The sequence below is a fragment of the Tupaia chinensis genome, unplaced genomic scaffold, assembly GCF_000334495.1.
Source record: "Tupaia chinensis unplaced genomic scaffold, TupChi_1.0 Scaffold000362_1, whole genome shotgun sequence".
NCBI classification, from domain to species: Eukaryota; Metazoa; Chordata; class Mammalia; order Scandentia; family Tupaiidae; genus Tupaia; species Tupaia belangeri.
In genome coordinates, this window is record NW_006159859.1 from 3,865,643 (window position 1) to 3,881,719 (window position 16,077).

At 43.9% G+C, this 16,077-nt stretch overlaps 1 long non-coding RNA gene across 1 annotated transcript in view; it reads left to right on the top strand.

The window, feature by feature from the left end:
* The window catches only part of LOC114008641 (uncharacterized), a 26,764-nt gene extending 13,418 nt beyond the window's left edge, over positions 1-13,346 (top strand). Inside the window, exons 2-3 of the long non-coding RNA XR_003550147.1 lie at positions 8,983-9,090; positions 13,307-13,346. This is a non-coding gene — a long non-coding RNA (uncharacterized LOC114008641). The remainder of the gene's footprint in view (positions 1-8,982; positions 9,091-13,306) is intronic.
* Positions 13,347-16,077: the final 2,731 nt, after the last annotated feature.

Genomic DNA, 16,077 nt, shown 5'->3' on the forward strand with positions numbered 1-16,077 from the left:
CGCGAGGAGCCCGCGCGGCTCCCAGCCCCGGGCACCCGCCCACCTGGCCGGCCCGCGCGTCCGCACTCCGGGGACTCTTGGCCGACCCGCGCGCTCCGTGCCCCGCTCTGTGCATGCGTACCAGCAGATAGCATAATGGCTATGTTGCTGGACTCCCATGTAGTCAACTCTGGTTTGAGTCCTGGATCCAGTGGCTTAAACTACCACTGGGCACGTGTGTGTGCATGCCCAAGATTCCAAGAAGAGAAGGGAAGAGAAGGGATTGTGACATGGCCATTCCCCAGAGGGTGATTTCTCACTTTCTATCTCTCTGGTGAGCGCACATGCTCTATAGCAAAAAAAAAAAAAAAAAACTTCTCCAAAGGAGAAAAAAATACTATGCGTGAATTTCAAAAAGTTTTGCAACAAAATAAACTTGTATTTTAATTTTACTTTTCCATGTACTTTTTGAAATAGCATTGAATCTCTTAAAAATCAATCAGGGAGATGGGCTGGTTGCATAGCCTACTGGGTGGAGGAGCTCAATTCCATATAACCCACTAAGACTGAAGTGTGAATCCTGGCCCCAGTGGCTAGAGAAATACACTGAGCATGTGTGTGCATGCCTCAAATCCTGACTGGATGGAGAAACGGAGAAGGGATTATAGCAGGACCACACCCCACTGGGGGATGCTTTCTCCCTCTCTTCTCCTCTGTTTCTCTGACTAGTGCATGCACCCTCTGGCAATTTAAAAAAAAAAAAAAAAGATCAATTGGAGAAATGGGGGATAGAGACAGCTGCTTAGCAGATATAAATTTTAGAAGTAAGAGGAGTACGTTCTAGTGTTCTGTCATACAGTATGGTAGAGACAGCTAACAATAATTTACTGTATGTTTTGGAAGAACAAAAATAAAGGGTTTTGAATGTTCCCAACCCAAAGTAACGATACATATTTGAGATGATGAATATACTATCCTGATTTGATCATTACACATTGCACGCATGTCCTGAAAAATTACACTGTTCTTCATACACATGCACAACTGCATCAATATTTAAAGTGTGATTAACCTGGGGTCAGCAGGTAGCATGGTGGTTAAGGCACCGGACTCCCACTGGACTCTCACTTTTGCGCGGACCCCACGGACCTGGGTGCGGCCCGGCGGCGGCTCGATTGGAGCCGGGAGGGGGCGCTGCTCCCTGAGAGCCTTGGGGCGCGCTTTGCCTCGCGCGGCTGGAAGGCCATGAGGAGCTGTCCAGGACTCCGGGTTTGGGCACTGGGGGGCCACCTCCTTCCTGCTGCAGTAATCTTGGCCTCGGACAGAGCGACAAAGCCTTGGGCAGGTTGTTTTCGTAAGGCGAGACAAAATCAGAGGCCAAGGACAGCACGCCTTTGACCATGGTACGGAGGAAGAGTGGCGCTTTGAGGGCCATGTCCCGAGTTTGGGGACTTTTGTACTTTTTTGTAAGGGCTTGTAGATTACATCCTAGAAGGTTTTTTCTTAAATCTCCAGCACTTTAGCAGCGTATGTGGGATGTTTCAAAACTTCTGCCTGGCACCCGTCTCACTCCCATGCCAGCCTAGAACTTTAATATGCACTGAATTTGACCAACAGGGTCCTGTATGAGACGGGGAGCGTCTACTACAGGGTATGTACCAGCGTGGGGCTGGAGAGGGGACGTGGAAGGACACAGTGCCCTTCTCTGGGCGTGGGGGAGGGAAGCTCCAGGGCAGGGGCGACGAGATAAGAAGACAAAAGCTTGTAGCACTAGTTACAGTGTCCTAGACACAAATACCCTAGGATGAGAAGTGTAACCTGGAGCTCTGGAGTAAGAGAGAGGATCTCAGACCAGCAGATGGTATGGCGCTGGACTCGCACATAGTCAACGCGGTTGGAATCCCGGACTCCTGGGATTAAAATACACCAATACACCGGGCGTGTGCGTGTGTGCCCAAGATCCCGAGAGGAGAATGGAGGAGAAGGGATTGCAGCGAGGCCCTCCTCGCTGGGGGGTGATTTCTCACTTTCTGTCTCTCTGTATCTCAGGCACGTGCGCTCACCCTATAGCAAAAATCTCTCCTAAAAAAAAGAAAGAAAAAGAGAGAGAGAGATAAGATCTCATGTCCTCTGAGAATGAGGCAGACCGGAGGGGCTGGAGACAAAGGTGGGTCTTTGTCCAGAGCTCACTGGCTTCACACGTGAGCCCCCTGACCTGCTGTATCCCGCCCTGACCTGACAGTCACAGGGCAGTGGTGGTTCTTTGGAAAGGGAGGAAATGGCAAAGTGTGTGGAGCTTGCCACTCTCCTCCCCACCCTCTCCTGTCCAACTGCCTCTCCTCCCTAGAAGCCACCACCTGACCAGCCCAGAGTCTCTGCTTGGCCTCAGACTCCATACTCTGTACCCCAACATTCCCTCCTGGCCGGTCTTCTCTCCCTACAGTCCCGTCTCCTTTCCTCCACTTTCTCCTTAGCGGATACTTTCCCACCTTCTTCCTGCCCTTCCCCACCAGCAGCGCTCACTCCAGCCTGGAGCATGCTTCCTCCACCCACATCCACCTGAGCTCCATCTTGTTTCTCTCACTTTCCACTCACAGTCGAACTAGACAGGGTGCAGAAAGCCTCTATTCCACACCCATTGATGTTAGAGACAAACAAGGCCCACCATGCGTAAACCACTAGCTCTGTGTCTGGCAGCTGAAGGGTGACACAGCAGGTGAATTATGTAACCCAGTGTCTTCTTTTTTAAAAAAGGGATTTTTGTTATAAGGCGTGTGCACTCACCAGAGAGAAAGCAAGAAATTAGAGGGTTCCATGGGGGATGGCCACGCCACAATCTCTTCTCCTCCATTCTCCTCTTGGTATTTGGGACACACATAGATGCATATGTGCCCAGCGTGAGTTCACGTCACCAGGTCTGGGACTTGAACCATGGTCGACTATGTGGGAGTCCAGCAGCGTTAACCATTACGCCACCTACTGGTCCTTTGGCCCAGTCTCAATATACCCCAGTGAGCATTGGTTTCACTTCCAGTTAAATTCACTTATCTATTGCTAACCTTTCCTCTGGACCAGGCACAGTTCTAGGTTCTGGAGGTAATGCAGAAAATGAAGCAAAGTCCTTTCCTGATAGGCCATTTGTGAAAATGCCTAAGAAATTGTAGAAAGATCATTTTCCCATTCTGATGATTCGGTCCCTGCCCTAACATAAAAAGCAAAATTAGCCACCTCTAGACCCTCAGCGCCATAGCAGCAGGGTCCAGTCTGTCACTCAGAGGTGGCAAGCCCAATACTGGGCCAACCTGCTCCTGCTGGTGCCATCCCTCTCTGTCCTGTGCTTCCCTGCCAGTCTCGTGCAATGGTCCAGCTGACATACAACTAGCCTGGCCCCCAGCCCTCAGTGCTCCTCCCGTACGCTGGCCCACTGGTCCCCATTTGCTAGCACCGAGAAGCACGAAAGCATCGCCTGGGATTTCACTCATGCCACCTGCCTGGCCTCACCTCATTCAGGATGAGAAGTGGGGGCGAGGCCACATTGCAAGTTTGTCCCCACTGTCACTTCTGCATCCCAGCAGTGACACCAGTATGTCGCATTATCATTCAGGAAAATCGATATCTTAGTTTGATCAGGCTGCTATAATAAAATACCAGAAAGTAGGTAGCTTAAAAACAACAGGAATTTATTTATTACACTTCTGGAGGCTGAGAGGTCTAAGAGGAGGGCTACACAGATTTGGGGTCAGATGAGGGTTCACGTCCTCAGAGAACCCATCTTCTCCCTGCAACCTCACTTGGCAGAGAGGGCCAGCCGGCTCCCCGAGGTCACTTTCATAGGGGCTCTAATCCCAAGCAGGAGGCAGCGCCCTTACGACCTCCTGGAAGGTCCTAATACCATCACCTTGAGGCTAGGACTTCCACATGTCAATTGAAAAGGGACATATTCTGGGGCCAGCAGGTGGCATGGTGGTTAATGTGCTGGTCTCCTAAATGACCGAATGGGCTGCAAGTCCCAGACCTGGCAGCTTTCTCCCTCCCTCCCTCTCTCTCTCTCTCTCCCTCCTTCTCTCTCTCTCTCTCTCTCTCGTGAATGCATGTGTCCAACAGCCATTTGAATAATAATGATAAAAATAAATAAATAATAAATAAGAGGCTGGCAGGTGGCATGGTGGTTAAGGCACTGGACTCCCACGTGGCTAATGACAGTTCGAGGCCTGAACCTGGAGGCTTGTTTTCTCACTTTTCCTCTCTCATTCTCTCTCTCTCTCTCTCTCTGGTCAAATTTTAAAAATAATAATAATAATAATTAAATAAATAAATAAAACTTTTTAAAAAGGGGGATGTATTTTAGCAATAGGCCCACATACACTTTTTTTAAAAAAAATCATTTATTCTATTTTATTTCCTCCATGAGTGAGACAGATAGTAAGAGAGGGGGGAAGGCAGAGAGAGAGGGAGTCAGAGAGAGACAGTCACTCCAACAGAGTCTTCATACCATGACCACCCCAGCCTCATCCAGCCCAGATCATGGGCACATGCCCAGAGAGACCTCTGGACACAAACCTAGGCCCTCCTGGGCCAGCCTAGCCCCACAGAGCACTGCCCTCCTGCTGGGTCAGCTCTGCTCCTCTAAGTCCAAAGTGCTAACTGTCCCCTCCCTGAGAGCCGTCTGCTCACCATGAAAGTCAAAGCAGAGACTTGTCAGGCGATTTTTGGCCGTCACTGTCTTTCCACTGTTTTTATTCTAAACATTGGCATTTATCCAGTAAACATGTAAATCCACTCCCCTAGCAGGAGACTGGAATGTAATTCTTGGGTAAATAGTTAGGGTATCTCATAGGAATCTTGCAGGCAGAATGTTTTAGTCTTGATTAGATTCTCAAAGCTATTAATAAAAGAAGTAATAAAAGCACTAAGTGTACTTATAAGAAGGCAAGCATCGTGTCTCTCACTTATTGACGAACCCCCAGCCTCAAGCACAATGCTCAGCAACTTAGCACTTGCTTGTCTCCTATTTTGAATAAATGATGAATATATGAATGAATGTAATGTGGTGTAGGATTTTTTTTTTTTTTTTTAGTTTTTTGCCACAGGGTTCCTGTGCTCACTGGAAAGAGACAGAGACAGACAAGAGAGAAAGTAAGAAATCACTTTCCAGGAGGAATGGCCACACAATAATTCCTTCTCCTCCTGGGATTTTGGGAACACACACACACATGCCCAGCATGATTTTCAAGCTGCTGGGCCCAGGACTCCAACCACAGTTAGCCATATAAGAGTCCAGCCCCTTAACCAATGCCCCACCTGGCCCCAGATTTTCATTTTTGTAACAACAGCTGATAGTAACTGAAAACTACTGATATTCAGAATGCTTAGGAAATATTAAAAGAAATCTAAAGGAAACTTTGTAAAACAGAATTTTGCCAGAGAAATGGATACATTCTCAGACAAGAATTCTGAATCCTGGAGGGGACTCTTTCCTGCTTAGGTAAAGTTTTATTTTTTTTTATTTTTAAAGATTTATTCATTTATTTTTTATTATTATTGTTATTTTATTTAATCAGAGAGAGACAGAAATAGAAAGTGAGAAAGCAAGCCACCAGATCCAAGACTTGAACCCTGGTTGGCCATGTAGGAGTCCAGTGCCTTAATCACCACGCCACCTGTTGGTCCCAGTAAAGTTTTACTTTATGATCTTACTAGTGCCTGACCTTGGATAATGATTTGATTTTTCCTTATTTGGGATGATGGTTAGGATTAAATGAGCTGACTTGTTTAATGCCTAAAAATAACAGGAAGATTGTTTTTAATTTCTCAGCCCTCTTTCTCCTTCCAAAAATTCTCACCACTAAACCCCACCCTCATCTTCCAGCAGATGATTCAGTCCCCACCCATCCCACTCAGCAACCAAAATTAAGTCCTTCTGAATCCACTGCTGTACTATTGTAGGCCCTGTCTGTAGCCAGCCAAGTTTCAGCATCCACACACACACCCCAGCCCACTCCAGTTCTCAGGGCCAATTTAACAGTTCTCCCAACATCGATGTCTTTATCCAGGGCCTTTCTTCACTCATGCGACAAATCTGTAGTCAGGTGTTGTCATTGACACTGAGACTACAGGGATGTAAATACACACACACACACACACACACACACAGAATCTGTCCAATTAAAGTGCACGGTCTAACGGGTTGAGATGACACAGCAGAAATCTGTTAATATAATAGATGAGGGCACAAATTGGGTCTCATGAGATTTCTGATTGTGATGGCTCTTTTTTTTTTATTTTTTTAAGAGAGATTTTTGCTATTTGCTATATGGTGCATGTGCTCACTGGAGAGACAGAAAGAGACAGAAAGTGAGAAATCATACCCAGAGTAGCCATTCTACAATCCATTCTCCTCCATTCTCCTCTCAGGATTTTGGGTATGCACGCACACACACCCGGTGTGAGTCTCAAGCCACTGGGTCCAGGACTTGCACCATGGTTGACTACATGGGAGTCCAGTGACGTAACCTTTACACCATCTGCTGGTCCCATAATGGTTCATTTTATGTGCCAACTTAACAGAGCCATGAAGTGCCCAGAAAGCTGATAAATGTTATTTCTGGGTATGTCTGTGAGGTCATTTCAGGAAGATATTACCATGTGAGCTGGTGCACCCAGTAAAGCAGACCTACTCTCACCAGTGTGGGTGAGCATCGTCCAGTCTGCTGAGGGTCTGATAGAACCAAGGCAGAGGAAGGGCCTGACTGCTGGGCTGGGGCGTCCATCTTCTATCAGTTCTCTGCTTCTCGGGCCTTCAAACTTGAACTGGAACCTACGTGCCATGGCTCTCAGGCTCTCAGGCCTAATGAGTGTGTGTGTGTGTGTGTGTGTGTGTGTGTGTGTGTGTGTATATGTATGTATGTGTGTATCTACCTCCATATCCTATTGGTTTTGTTTTTCTTATACTAAAGGAAAAAAAAAAAAAACTTTTTTCTACTCAAAGAACACTCCCATCAAAAGAACACTCCCATCACCAAAAGAGTATGTTCTAGCTGGTGTCCTACAACCCAATTACGATGTTACGAGGAGTTAATGCACCATCTATAGATTAAGGACCTGGTCCCACAGAACTGCCCTCCCCCCCTTCAGATGCCATCCTCAAGTACCAAGTTGTCGCCTGTACTTTTACCAATCAGCTCTAAGTGGGGGTTTCACACACCCTCCTCCTCAGGACAATGCCCCGGTTACTACAAATTAAAGTGTCTCTGGACATTTACTGGGCAAAATCACCTACATCCGAGAACCACTGATCTGTGTAAGGGATTCCTTCCGAAGCACTGCTCCATGTACAATTTCTAACTCCCCCCCCACCCCAGGGGACATGTGCTTACTGGAAGAGACAGAAAGAGAAACAGGGAGGGAGAGAAAGAAAAAGTGAGAAGGCATCTCCCCTGGAGAATGGTCACACCACAATCCCTTTTCCTCCATCTCTCCCTCCTTCCCTTTTGTGCACACACACACATGCATTTGGTGTGTTTCTCAAGCTGCCAGGTCTGGGACTCAAACCATGCAGTTGGCCATGTGGAATCCAGCCAGATGCCAACCCCTGTGTACCATTCCTTCCTGTGTCACTCAGCCTACAACAGCCTGACCACAGAAACTGCCCTGGTAAATCCCCATCAGGCCATCAGGCTCAGACCTCCATCTTTTTTTTTTTTTTTTTTTTTTTTTTTAGGGGGTTTTTTTTTAAGGGCGCATGACCTCACCACCAGAAAGACAGAGACAGACAGAGAGATAGAAAGCAAGAAATCACCCCCCAGGGAAGATGGCCACTCCGCAATCTCTTCTCCTCCATTCTCTTCTCAGGATCTTGGGCACGCACACACATGCACCCAGTGTGAGTTTAAGCCACCAGGTCCAGGACTCGAACCACGGTCGAATACGTGGGAGTCCAGCGACATAGCCATTACGCTAACTGCTGGTCCCAGACCTCCATCTTGATCTCTGGGCTAATATATCTACCTGCCCTGCCCGCTGCTCTATCAAGACACCCAGAGCCAACTCAATTCCTGCCTGTACCTAACTCATCATTAAGGGCTAGCTTCTTCCTCCACATCCCCTATCCTGGTTAAAGACATCGCTGTTCCTCAGTCACTCGTACTGAAATTTCTGGAACCTTTACTTCCCCTTATCTGCCCTCTCCCTTATCATATCTAAGAAGGTAGTCTAACAGCACCTTCCTTACCTCATATCTGCTCCCTCCTACCCATCTGTTACTCTGTTATTCTGTTATTGTAATATTTTTCTACTAATTTCTTTCTTTCTTTCTTTCTTTCTTTCTTTCTTTCTTTCTTTCTTTCTTTCTTTCTTTCTTTCTTTCTTTCTTTCTTTCTTTCTTTCTTTCTTTTTCTGAGAGAGAGATTTTTGCTATAGGGTGCATGTGCTCACCAGAAACACTGAGAGAGAGAAACAGAAAGCAAATAATCACCACCAGGAGGGATGGTCACGCTGCAATCTCTTCTCCTCCAATCTCCTATCAAGATTTTGGGCACACACGCACACTCTCCTGGCATGAGTTTTAAGCCGCCGGGTCTGGGACTCAAACCGCAGTTGACTCCATGGCAGTCCAACAATGTAACCATTACACCATCTGCTGTTCCCCTGGCTTATTAATTCCTACTCTCCAATTTATCTTCCAAATTGGTTTAAGGTTTTTATTCTTCCTAATTGAAAATCTGATCATATTATTCCATGCTGAAATTTAATAGATTTTAAACACGCTTTTTAATTACTAGGGGGAAATAGACATTTTTTTTTTTTAGCAAAGTGTATAATATCCTCTCCAAGTTTATACCTACCACCTTCTTGCCAACAAACTACTTAAATATCCCTGGTTTTGTATTTGTTATCTCCCCTGACTGCTCAAACACCCTCCCCACGTTCTCTTCGCGTACGGGGTGAACTCCTACTAGTCTTTCAGGACGGTAAGCATCCTCGTCTCTTTACTCTTCTCTTAAGGCTCGTCTTTGACCAGATATCACAACTCCTTGCCTGCAGTGTCATGAGAAATCCTGAACCACAAGTCACCCAGCTAATTTGCTCCTGAATTCCTGGCCAACAGAAATGGTAAAGAAAAGAAAAAGGTTGTTACTTTAAGCCACCAAATTTGGGACTAATTTGTTACAAAGTAATAGATGACTACTTCAAATAGTTTATTAAACAAATGGTAACATAACCAAAATTCTAGACCCAAGTTCCCAGTTTAGGGTGCGCTGTCTTTCTAACTCAAGCTTTATCTAGGTTTTGAATGATACTCATGATCTGTATTTAATTTCTCTAGTTTCATTTTTTCAGGGGTTTCTGCCTTAGGGCACTTGTGCTTGTGGGGAGACAGAGACAGGGGAAATGAGAAATCACACACACAGTCCCCACACTCCCACGAATGGCCACGCCTCGACCCCTTTCTCCTCTAAGCATCTTGGGCATGCAGGCACACACACCTGGTGTGATTTTGAAACCCAGGACTTGAACCATGGTCAGCCATGTGGGAATCTAGTGACATAACCACCATGCCATCTGCTGGCCCCCTCTAGTTTCATTTTGAAACACAAAATTAAAATCATTATGTTAAAAATATTTTAAGTGGATTATCTAATCAATATTCACAAGGCAATATGCAAAGGAAGAATTCCAAAATTCCATTTATATTTCAAATGGCTTTAAGGATTCAGAATGGAAATTGAAAAAACTTCAAGATGACAATCTGCTTGGACATTCAAATTTCTATCTTTTCAAGAATTGGATTCTATAGAATGGGAACAGGCTAATTTCAATTTTTTCAGATATCTGCTATAAATGTAATTTGGATTTCATAAAGAAACTTCACCACTATGAAGGGAAGTTCTAAACTTTTCTATATAGTTGGTTTATTCTGGTTATTTCATTTTTAAAAACCAGTGAGTGTAGAACAACTGAAGTGGAATACCCATTAAGGGAGAATAGGTAAATAAATGAATGGTTTATCCATATAAGGCTATTGTGTTCATAATAAAAAACGGACACAACAACATGCAATAATCTCAAAAACATATTGAACAGGAGCAAGATATAAGAAGGGTGTACTCTATCTGATTCTCCTTAGATGGAGTTTGGGAACAGGAAAACTAAGCTATGGTGACAGAAATCGGAATACTTGTTTTTTGTTGTTGGTTTGTTTAAGGGGGAGGTTGACTAAAAGAGGTAAAAGAGAACCTTCTGGAAATAATGTAAAGGTTCTTTATCTTGATTTGGGCGTTAGGTACACTAATGTAAAGCAGGAGTATCCTTCGAAACCCAGGTGGAGCTTGACTTAGGAAGACGAACTCCCTTCTCCTGCCGGAAAGATTTGGTTCTGAACTGATCACGTTCAAACTGTGCAGAAGGGGACTTTTCCTGGGTGGCGGGACACTGCCTGAGTCCAGGGCAGGGAGTGGGCAGGAGACAGAGGGTTCCCTGTGTGATTCAGCGTCCTGGAATCCCACAGGCCAGGGGAGGAGGGTTTGGGCACAGGAAGGAGACCAAAGGGGGAAAAACATCTTGACAAGGCGTCACAGTGTCACTGTGGTGATGTGGGGCTGCCCAGACAGCAAGCTGCTGCTGGGACAGAAAGAGCAATTTAATGCGCTTTGCCTCCACTCAGGAGGCCACGTGGCCAAAACATAGTTTTGGAAAGGAACTATGAACTATTTCAAACTACATAAAAGTAAGGCTACTTTGTTACCAATTAAACTTTGTTATAGTTACATACTCTGTTAATTAAACAATTTTTTAACATAGAGAAATAAAATATTAAATATACATGTTATGTATATTTTTTAACATAGAGAAATAAAATATTAAATATACATGTTATACATGTATATTTTCATTATTGATGTGTCTAATCAAAGACGATATGGAGCACTGCTCAGTGTGCCTCAAATTTAATGTTATTAGGCAGATACTATACATGCTTTCTAGAAATTTTGCATTTTACATTGTGTTTTGACATATTAATGGAGAAATTAAAACCACATAAAGCAGATTGTAAAAGAAAAACTAATAAATGTGACTACATTAAGTTTAAATTCTGAGTGGCAAAGTAGTACATAATGAAGTTAAAATACAAGCTGAAGAATATCATTATTTCTTTTAAAGATACATTATTCTTTATCAAAGATCTTCTAGCTCATAATTTAAAAAATCAAAAATTCTTTTACCGTTTAAGATAAAAACGTCTTTTGCCTTATTCATTCCCATTAATTTCCATTCATCGGAAGGAAATTTTTGCAATTCTTTAAGACATTTTTTTTCTGGAATTGACCTCTATGTTTTTATTCATTTTTTAAAAAGAAATATCTATTTAATTTTATTTAGTATTATTTTAATTCACCAGAGAGGGACAGAGATAGAGAGGGAAAGTGAGAAAGCAAGTTGTCAGGTCTGGGACTCAAACCATGGTTGGCCATGTGGGAATCCACACCTTAACCACCAGGCTACCTGCTGGCCCTAACCTCCAGGCTTTTAAATAGCATGATTATGATGGTTTTTTGGTTTGTTTTTGTTTTTTAAAGAATAGGACCTATCCATTCTATACCAATAAAGATAATATCAATAATTTAGCTTTCCTTTCTCTCCCCTACTATTTTAATATCTATAATTTCCACTTAGGGTTTATACTCTATGCATATGTAAATATAATTCACAGAAGAGTTATGACTGTCCTCTGATTTCACTCTTTTCTATTTTGTTTTCCCTCTTTTGCCCACAACTATCACTGGTTTCATTTCCTGTGTGCCTGTAGCTTATTTCTCTCTAAACTCCCTACCAGAAGACTTCCTGTCATAGATTCAAACTCACCAGGAGATACACACGTGCATACATAGGTGTGTAGACATCCTTCCTAGAACTCTCACCTGTCTGGGTGACTGCTTTCATATCTGTCAGTAGCTTTCCAACTCAGATGTCCCCTCCCTGCTATCCTGGTCACAGGATGACCGACTCATTCCAGTGTGCCCGGGGCTGTCCCTGTTTTATACCTGAAAGTCCTATATTTGGCAGCTTTCTCAGTCCTAGGCAGACTGAAACAATGGGTCGAGCTGTGTGGATGGTCTGTTTCCTGAATCTTAGGCTGCCTTCTGCTTGTTGTGTTTCTCTTCTTTTTTTTTTTTTTTTTTTTTTTTTGGCCTCCTTTCTTCAGGATTGTCCTGCAAAAGAGTGAAAGGAAATAAGTTCAAAAGAAAAAAAAGTTTCAACTTGCATGTCTCAAATGTCTTTAATCTGCCTTTGTATGTGTTAGAAAGTTTGGCAGGGACTAGAAATCAAGAGCTGAAGTAATTTTCCACAGGAATCCTAAAAGGGTGGCTTCACTGGCTGCTAGCTTTCCCTCGTGCTTCCAAAATTCTGTATCCTTTCATCTCTGGAAGTTTGTAGGACTCCTGCTTTGTCTCCAAGGTTCTGAAATTTTGCAATGACATGTCTTAGTATAAGTTTTTGTGAAAGTGAGTTCCCTCAGTCTATAAACTCAAGTACTTCTGTTCAGGAAAATTATCTCTCTCTCTCTCTTTTCTTTAAATTTATTTCTAGAGAGAGAGGGAGATGTGGGAGGCCCTCACAGGTCCTTACTGCCACAGAGTCAGATCTAAAGAGCAATTTTTCACTCTCTTGGAGGAGTCCGACCTGGTAGGGCCCCAGGATCTGTTTTGAGCTTTTGACCATTGAGCACTGCTTGGTAGCCTTACTGGGAAGTGACCCCCCTCTGACTCCCTAATGTACTACTATAAAAGAATTAAATAGCTCTCTTATACATCCTGAGTATATAAGATTTTCCAAAAAGTCCCCTGATCGCTCCCCTTTGCTCTGACCACCTATTGTTAATTACAATGCTTCACCCCAGCACAGTCACAATAGAGGGTGTGCTGAAGTCACATCTAGGCAGAAATCTTCTTGACCCTTTGGAAGGCCCTTCAAGATACATTTAACATAAGCTTAAAAATAATCTTTTAGGCTGAAATGGGCCCAGGGCACTCCCGCACCACTATGGCTAATGTTCTAACAAAATACATAACAGTGGCGCCACAGGCACAATAGATTGTTTTAAGTATGCCACAAACTCACCTTAAAGTTCTTCATTAACTTATTAGTCACTTTACCGCCAGTTGAAAAGGCTGTCCCTGCCCTTACCTGGTGAACAGTTGTTTTACCCCTTTAAGATACATTAGGATTCCTTGAATTAAGTTTTAGATCCCTATAAAATTGTATAAGTTCCATTCTTTATTGAAATCCATAAGAACTAATATCTATACTTGAGATTTTCTTTTCTCAGCATCATGCTCGGTAATCACAAGATGGCTGCCGCGCCGCATCAGCTGATAATTATCTCTGTTTGCTGGAGCTGCTTTCCTGAAACTGCATTCCATGAAGACTCACCTACATCAAACGAACAATTGTGGAACTGCAATAGACCCACCATTAATCCAACCCTACCTTTGTAACCAGCAATGTTGCCACCCTGGCCCAGGACTGAAGTTATCAAGCTGACCTGGGACTAAAATTATCAAACTTCCTGCAAGCCCCCTCTTCAAAAGACCCTGTCGAGTAATCGAGATTTAAGAAGAAAATACACCAGACAAATAGACTCCTTCGTTCTGAGAACTGTGTTTGGCTTCACCTGTTCAAACAGAACAGACATCATGTTTTATGATCATTGTTCCTGTGCCTTGAATTCTCTGTTTCATAGAGTAAATCTTTTATTTCCCCCTCACCCCTCCTACTCCTATAAGACATCCCTCAATAAATATGTGTGTTTGGAGCACTGTGGTCTGTAGCTGGCTCTGGCTGAGAGCATGCTAAGGAGCATTGAGACTTCAGCCTAATTTTATTCACATGCCGCCTCCGACGAGCTAACCCACCCCCACCGAGGCTGGACCCCGGCACTCTCTGAATAGTTTTATTCTAGAATCTTCCTCACTGTTCCCTGGATGCAATATCCCTTCTAATCTTCATAGCATCCTACCCTAGGGCTTGCGAAACTGTTTGTGTGTTTTGTTCATTCTTCTGCTCTGTGCTCAATTGCTCTTTTCTTCAAATATTTATCTGGTTTGGTCCTATCTGTCATGACATGGGCTTTCCTTAAAGCTCTGGTCATCCTCGGCTGCCTGCACATATTGAAAACTAAAGCAAAATGAGTCAGCAGGTGGCATAGAGGTTAAGGCACTGGATTCCACATGGCCAACTGTAGAATTTAAGCCCTGGGCCCACGGTTTGAAAAACCCCCCTGTGTGTGTGCAAGCTTGCCCAAAATCCCAAGAGGAGAATGGTGGAGACCAGATTACGTGTAGCCATCCTACTGGGGGATGCGGGAGGGTGTGCCTTTTCACGCTCCCTCTCCATCCCTGTTTCTCTTTGGTGAGTGCACATATCCTACAGCAAAAAAACAAACAAACAAACAAAAAACTAAATGAAAGCAATAAAAAATGGACTAGAACAGGTTGGAACACATCCCTCTAAGGTGATCAGGATAGGATGCTTTATTGTTTTGTGTTTGTTCGTTTTGTTTTTCCCTTTGTTTTCAGCTACGTCCCATAGAGACCACGACCACACTCCCATACTCCCACCCGGAGGTAAAGTTTGGCTGCCCATGCATTTCTTTTACAGACTTAAAACAAAACCTCTCTTTTCCAGCCCTCCCAGCCCCTCCCAATTGCTAAATATTTCTGAGACTCCTTAGTTCAAACCAGGCTTCTAAGGTTTCCTCGCTCCAACTTTGGTTTCAGTTTTCTCTGGCTTCTTCAGTCAATTTCACCACTAGTCCATCTGCTCGCTGGTTCCCCAAATTCCATGGCTGCCATCACGTATAAGTATTTCATATAAGTATTTAATTTTGGTCTTTATGGGTTTGAATCTTAAAAATAATCTTTACTGTCATTTTTATGTAATTTTGGAAAGGAGAGTTAGTGAACATGTGTTCGCTCAACCACTTCAGCCAGAAGTCTTGAAACTGCCTCTTTTCTTGTCTGCATGTATTTCCTGTCAGATCTGAAGCCAGTTGAGGTGAAGACTGTAACTTGCTCATCATTATAGTCTAGGGTCTAGCCTGGTGCCTGGCACATAGGAGCAGTGTCAATAAGTAGGTGAGGGTTTACTGAATGAATGCACATATGGCACAAGGTTTTTAAAAAATATTAACCATGTTTGGCTTTGCTTTTCTCTCCAGTATTTCATTTTCCTCTTTCCGTCAATCTGTGATCATTGCTTTAAGGAACTCATAGGACAAGAGAAAGCAAACTGTTTCTGAATTTTGAATTCTGTAAAGCTCAGGTCCTTAGGAAAACTGAAGAAACTCATGGCATAAACAAAACTCAGGGACAAAGTGTCATCATAACATTGTGAAGCATCCCTATTCACTTACCTAGAACTATATGGCTGACCCTAAAAACAGTCTGAGTTTAGCTCCAGGAAAAGAGCAAAGTTCCTTAGAAAAAGGGGTCCCAGCCAGCAGTTGGCGTAATGGCTATGTCACTGGACTCCCATGTAGTTGACCATGGTTCAATTCCCAGACTCAGTGACTTAAACTAATGCTGGGTGTGTGTGAGTGCATGCCCAAGAGCCCGAGAGGAGTATGGAGGAAAAGGGATTGTGGTTTGGCCATCCCCCCGGTGGTGTGGGGCGGGTCCGTCCCCCGTGGGGGGGGGGGTGATTTCTCACTTTCAGTCTCTCTGTTTCTTTGTCTTTCTGGTGAGTACATGTGCCCTATAGCGAAAAAAATTCTCAAAAAAAAAAAAAATGCAGTCCCATAGCACATCTACAGAGCTGGGGTCTCTCCTTCCTCTAGAAAGGTTCAGAAGCAACAGAAAGTTTCCTTTGTATTCAAGAATGAAAACAAGTAGAGGGTGTAATGGTTACATCACTGGACTCCCATGTAGTCAACCATGGTTTGAGTCGGTGGCTTAAAACACACAAGACACATGTGCATGTGTGCCCAAAATCCCTAGAGGAGAATGGAAGAGAAGGGACTGTGGCATGGCCATCCCTCCTGGGGCGTGATTTCTTGCTTTCTGTCTCTCTCTGTCTTTCTATCCAGTGAGCACATGCACC